This window comes from Lipotes vexillifer, unplaced genomic scaffold, assembly GCF_000442215.2.
Source record: "Lipotes vexillifer unplaced genomic scaffold, Lipotes_vexillifer_v1.1 scaffold330, whole genome shotgun sequence".
Taxonomy (NCBI): domain Eukaryota; kingdom Metazoa; phylum Chordata; class Mammalia; order Artiodactyla; family Lipotidae; genus Lipotes; species Lipotes vexillifer.
In genome coordinates this window covers 1,614,952-1,620,646 of record NW_006775627.1, presented here as the reverse complement: position 1 = coordinate 1,620,646, position 5,695 = coordinate 1,614,952, and positions in this window count along the sequence as shown.

Sequence of the window (5,695 nt, the reverse complement as noted above, 5' to 3'; positions counted from 1 at the left end):
TTTTTTTATTTCTTTTTTTTTTAGCCATAAATGATATATAACAATGATTTGAGTATTTTCAAGATTTACAAAGATGGTCCCATACTTCACTATTTTCCTCCTAGCATTATTGTTGTTTACCCAGTGTACTGTTCTCAAGATGTATTATATAGATTTATGCAGATACGCAGTATATTCATTTTATCTGTGTCACTGTTCAGTTAGCCATCCTCCTACAGAAAGACATTAAGATTTTTTCTAATTTTGTTCTCTTCTGGAGCATATATTAAATGACAGTTTCTCTAGAAGTAGAATTATGAGGAAGTAGGTCATGCATATTTTCAACTTCACTAAATATTTCCAAACTGGTCTACAAATTGATACCCCAATTATATTTCCACCAGCAGGGATGGAATTCCTGCTCTGCACTGTTAACATCAGGCCTTAGTTTCTTTTTAAGTTTTGATGTTGTGATGAGCTTTAAAATGGTATATAAATATTGTATAGACTTGTATTTTCTTAATCTATAGTGATGTTGAGGATCTTTTTATAATGTTTAATGAATATAATTAAATATTTTGGTTATCCTCTTTGTTAATTTCATTTGTTTTAATCCTTTGCCCATTTGATTTGTTAGTCTTTTTCTTATTGATCTGTAAGAGTTATTTATATATGTGGGGGGGCCAACTGTATGTCAGTTACATGTTTTGTACATATCTTCTTCCAGCTTCTTTCTTCTAAAATTGTGCTATTTTTTTCATGCGGAGTTTACAGTTTTGAAATATTTAAAATTAGTAATCTTAATCCTGATACAAGTACATTAAAAGAAAGAAAATTATAGCCCTTTCACTAAAAAATATAGATTCAAAATCCTGAATAAAATGTTAGTAGATTGAAGCTAACAGTGTATGACAAAGCTAACAATATCATGACCAAGTTGAGTATACCCCAAGTATGAAAGGATGGGTTAACCCCCCAAAAACTATAATTTCCCACATTAACAGATTACAAGAGAAAACTATGTAATTGTTTTACTAGATATAGAATAAAACATTTGATAATGTTGAATTCATGATTGGAGAAAACCTCTTTGTAAATTAGAAACAGAAGACAACTTCCTTAAACTGATCAACTATAGCAGATATCTTCATTAATGGGGAAATTTTGGAAGCATTTCCGTTTAACTAAGAAGTGAAACAAAAATGCACATGATAATGACCCTTATTTTACCTGATGTTGGAGTCTGTAACCTAAAGCAATAAGAAGAGGAAAAGAATTTATAGGTATGAGGATTGGAAACGTAGAAATAAAGCTGTCATTTTGGGATGATGAAATGGTTTAAAAAGAAAAATTCAACAGACTTTAAAGGAAAATATTAGAAGCAATAAGAGAATTTAGGGAGTTTAATAGATATAAGATTTGCCTGAAAATATATTAATTTTTACAGCAGCAACAAACAACTAGATATAATAATGAAAAAAGAAGCTAATTTATAATAGTGTCAAAGAATACCAAATACTTAGGAATAAATTCAACTAAAGACACATGCAAACTCTTCAGAGAAAACTGTAACAATCAAAAGACACTAAATAAGGCTTGAATAAATGGAGAGAAATACCAAATTCATGGATAAGTAGACTAAATATTCCAAAAGTATCAATTCTGTCCAAGTTGATTTATTTATTTATTTATTTATTTTTGTGGTACGCGGGCCTCTCACTGTTGTGGCCTCTCCCGTTGCGGAGCACAGGCTCGGGACGCGCAGGCTCAGCGGCCATGGCGCACGGGCCCAGCCGCTCCGCGGCATGTGGGGTCTTCCCGGACCGGGGCACGAACCCGTGTCCCCTGCACCGGCAGGTGGACTCTCAACCACTGTGCCACCAGGGAAGCCCCCAAGTTGATTTATTGATTAAAAACAATTAGTTTCACCATATTGACCACAAACACCTGCGGTGTAAATTTATAGAGCTTGTAAAAGTTTCCCTTTTTTAATCTACCAAAGAAATATATTTGATTTTTAAAAGTAGAAAGTAAAGTAAAATGGAGAATTTTTAATAAATTTTGTATTTCTACTTTCAGTGATAACTTTATAAATTTTTTCAATATATTAAATATTTGTCTGTGTATGTGACAGTGGTGACTTTCTTTTTGTGAATAGGGCTCTCTGGGTGGTTTAAAACATGTTTACAAATTCTTGATACTCCTCCCATCAAGAAGTAGAGTTTCATTTCCCTTCCCTGGGTGTGGGCTGGACTCAGTGACTTGTTTCTAATAAACTGCATATGATGGAAGTGACATGTGTCATCTCTGATACTAAGTCATAAAAGTCATTGTGGTTTCTGCTTTCTTCTCTTTCAGATCACTCCCTCTGGGAAAAGCCAGCTGCAATGTCATGAGGACATTCAAGGGTCTCATAGAAGAAACTGAACCCTCTGCCAGTGCCATGTGAGTAAGTCATGTTGAAAAATGATCCCTTAGCTCCACTCAACCCTTCAGATGACTGCAGCCCCAGCCAACATCCCAGATGCAACCTGAGCCAGGGCCACTCAACCAACCTGCTTGCTCCTTCCTCATCCACAAAAATGTTTACTGTTGTTTTAGACCACCAGTTGGGGTCTATTTGTTGCATGATGATAGAAAACTAAGATAGGATTTCTATACTATTTTTTTTTTTTGGTGGTTAGTTTTTATTAATTAATTTGCATTTTTGAATTTATTTTATTTTGAACAGTTTTAGGTTCACTGCAACACTGAGCAGAAGGTACAGAGATTTACCATATATGCTTTGTCTCCAAACATCCATAGCCTCCCTTATGAAGAACATTCCCCACCAGTGTTGTATATTTGTTACAACTGATGAACCTACATTGACATATCATCACCCACAGTTTGTAGTTTACATTAGAGTTTACTCTTGGTGTTGTACATTCTATGGGTTTGGACAAATGTATAATGATATGTATCCACCATTATAGTATCATACAGAATAGTTTCACTGCCTCAAAAATCCTCTGTGCTCAGCTGATTTATCCCTGTCCTCCTTCCCCTAAATCCCTGGCAACCACTAATATTTTTACTATCTCCAGAGTTTACCCTTTTCTAGAATGTCATATAGTTGGGATCATACAACATGTAGCCTTTTCAGATTGGCTTATTTCACTTAGTAATATGCATGTAAATTTCCTCCCTTTTTTTTTCATGGCTTGGTAACTCATTTCTTTTTTTAAAATAAATTTATTTATTTTATTTTATTTATTTTTGGCTGCATTGGGTCTTTGTTGCTGCACTCGGGCTTTCTCTAGATGTAGCAAGCGGGGGCTACTCTTTGTAGCGATGCGCGGGCTTCTGATTGCGGTGGCTTCTCTTGTTGCAAAGCACAGGCTCTAGGTTCCTGGACTTCAGTAGTTGTGGCTCATGGGCTCTAGAGCACAGGCTCAGTAGTTGTGGTGCACAGGCTTAGTTGCTTCACGGCGTGTGGGATCTTCCTGGACCAGGGCTTGAACCTGTGTCCAGTGCATTGGCAGGTGGATTCTTAACAACTGCGCCACCAGGGAAGCCCCTCTCATTTCTTTTTAGCACTAAATAATGTTCCATTGTCTATGTACCACAGTTTATTTATCTGCTCACCCACTGAAGGACATCTTGGCTCCTTCCAAGTTTTGGCAATTTTGAATATTGATGCTATAAACATCGGTGTGTGGGTTTTTGTGTAGACATAGGTTTTCATCTCCTTTGGGTAAATACCAAGGAGTACAGTTGCTGGATCCTATGGTAAGCTTATGTTTACCTTTGTAAGAAACCACCAAACTGTCTTTGAAAGTGGTTTATATTGAATGGTACAATGAATGAATGAGAGTTCCTGCCAGCATTTGGTGTTGTTAGTGTTCTACATTTTCACCATTCTAATAGTACACACATAAGCACATATGATTGAATACATCGTTGCTATTATTATTTTGAACAAACTGTTATCTGTTAGATCAATTAAGAATAAAAGAATAGGGACTTCCCTGGTGGTGCAGTGGTTAAGAATCTGCCTGCCAATGCAGGAGACATGGGTTCAATCCCTGGTCCAGGAAGATCCCACATGCTGCGGAGCAACTAAGCCCATGCACCACAACTACTGACGCCTGCGTGCTCTAGGGCCCATGTGCTACAACTACTGAGCCCGCCTGCTGCAACTACTGAAGCCCACATGCCTAGAGCCTGTGCTCCACAAGAGAATCCACTGCAATGAGAAGTCTGCGCACTGCAACAAATAGTAGCCCCTGCTCACAGCAACTAGAGAAAGCCCGCACACAGCAACGAAGACCCAATGCAGCCAAAAATAAATAATAAAAAAATTAAAATTAAAAAAAAAGAATAAATGTTTTTATTTTACCTTCACTCACTCCTTCTGCAATGCTCCTCTCTTGTTTATGTAGATCCAAGTTTCTGACATATCATTTTCCTTCTCTCTAAATAACTTATTTTAAAATTTTGCAAGGCAGGTTTACTGGTAACAAATTCTGTCAGCTTTTGTTTGTCTGAGAACGTCTTTATTTCTCCTTCACTTTTGAAGGATACTTTTGCAGGGTACAGAATTCTAGGTTGATAGGTTTTTTTCTCTCAGCACGTTAAAGATTTCACTTCACTTTCGTCTTGACTATATTGTCTCTGAGGAGAAGTTGGGTATAATTCTTACCTTTGTTCCTCTATAAGTCAGGTGTTTGTTTTTTCCCCTGTTTTTTTTCCAGAATTTTTTCTTTATCTTTGGTTTTCTGTAGTTTGAAAATGATATTTAAGTGTAGTATTTTTTTGTATTTATCCTCTGAACTTCTTGGATCTGTGGTTTGGTGTCTGATATTAATTTGGGAAATTTTCAGTCATTGTCTTCTCAAATATTTCTTCTGTTCCTTTCTCTTGTTCTTCTGGTATTTCTATTGTCCATCTGTTACACCTTTTTTTTTTTTTTTTTTTTTTTTTTGCGGTACGCGGGCCCCTCGCTGTTGTGGTCTCTCCCATTGTGCAGCACAGGCTCCGGATGCGCAGGCTCAACGGCCATGGCTCACAGGCCCAGCTGCTCCGTGGCATGTGGGATCTTCCCGGATCAGGGCACAAACCCGTGTCCCCTGCATTGGCAGACAGACTCTCAACCACTGCGCCACCAGGGAAGCCCTGTTACACCTTTTGTAGTTGTCCCACAGTTTTTGGATATTCTGTTCTGGGATGGTATTTTTTGTTTCAGTCTTTTTTTTTTTTTCTTTTCAATTTTAGAGGTTTCTGTTTAGATATCCTCAAGCTCAGAGATTCTTTCTTCAGCCACATCTGGTCTACAAGTAAGCCCATCAAGGCAGTCTTCATTTCTGTTACAGTGTTTTTTACTTGTATTATTTTATTTTGGCTCTTTCTGAAGATTTCCATCTGTCTGCTTACACTGCCCATCTGTTCTTGCGTGCTGTCTACTTTATCTATTAGAATAATTAGCATCTTAATCGTAGTTTAAAAATTCCTGGTCTGATAATTCCAACATCCCTCCCATATCAGAGTCTGGTTCTAATGCTTGCTCTGTCTCTTCAGACGTTTTTTTTAGCTTTTAGTATGTCATAATTTTTTTTTTTTTGATTGCCGGACATGATGTACTGGGTAAAGGGAACTGCTGTAAATAGACCTTTAGTAACATGATGGTGAAGATGAGGGAGGGAAAGCATTCTATGGTTCTATGAGTAGGTCTCAG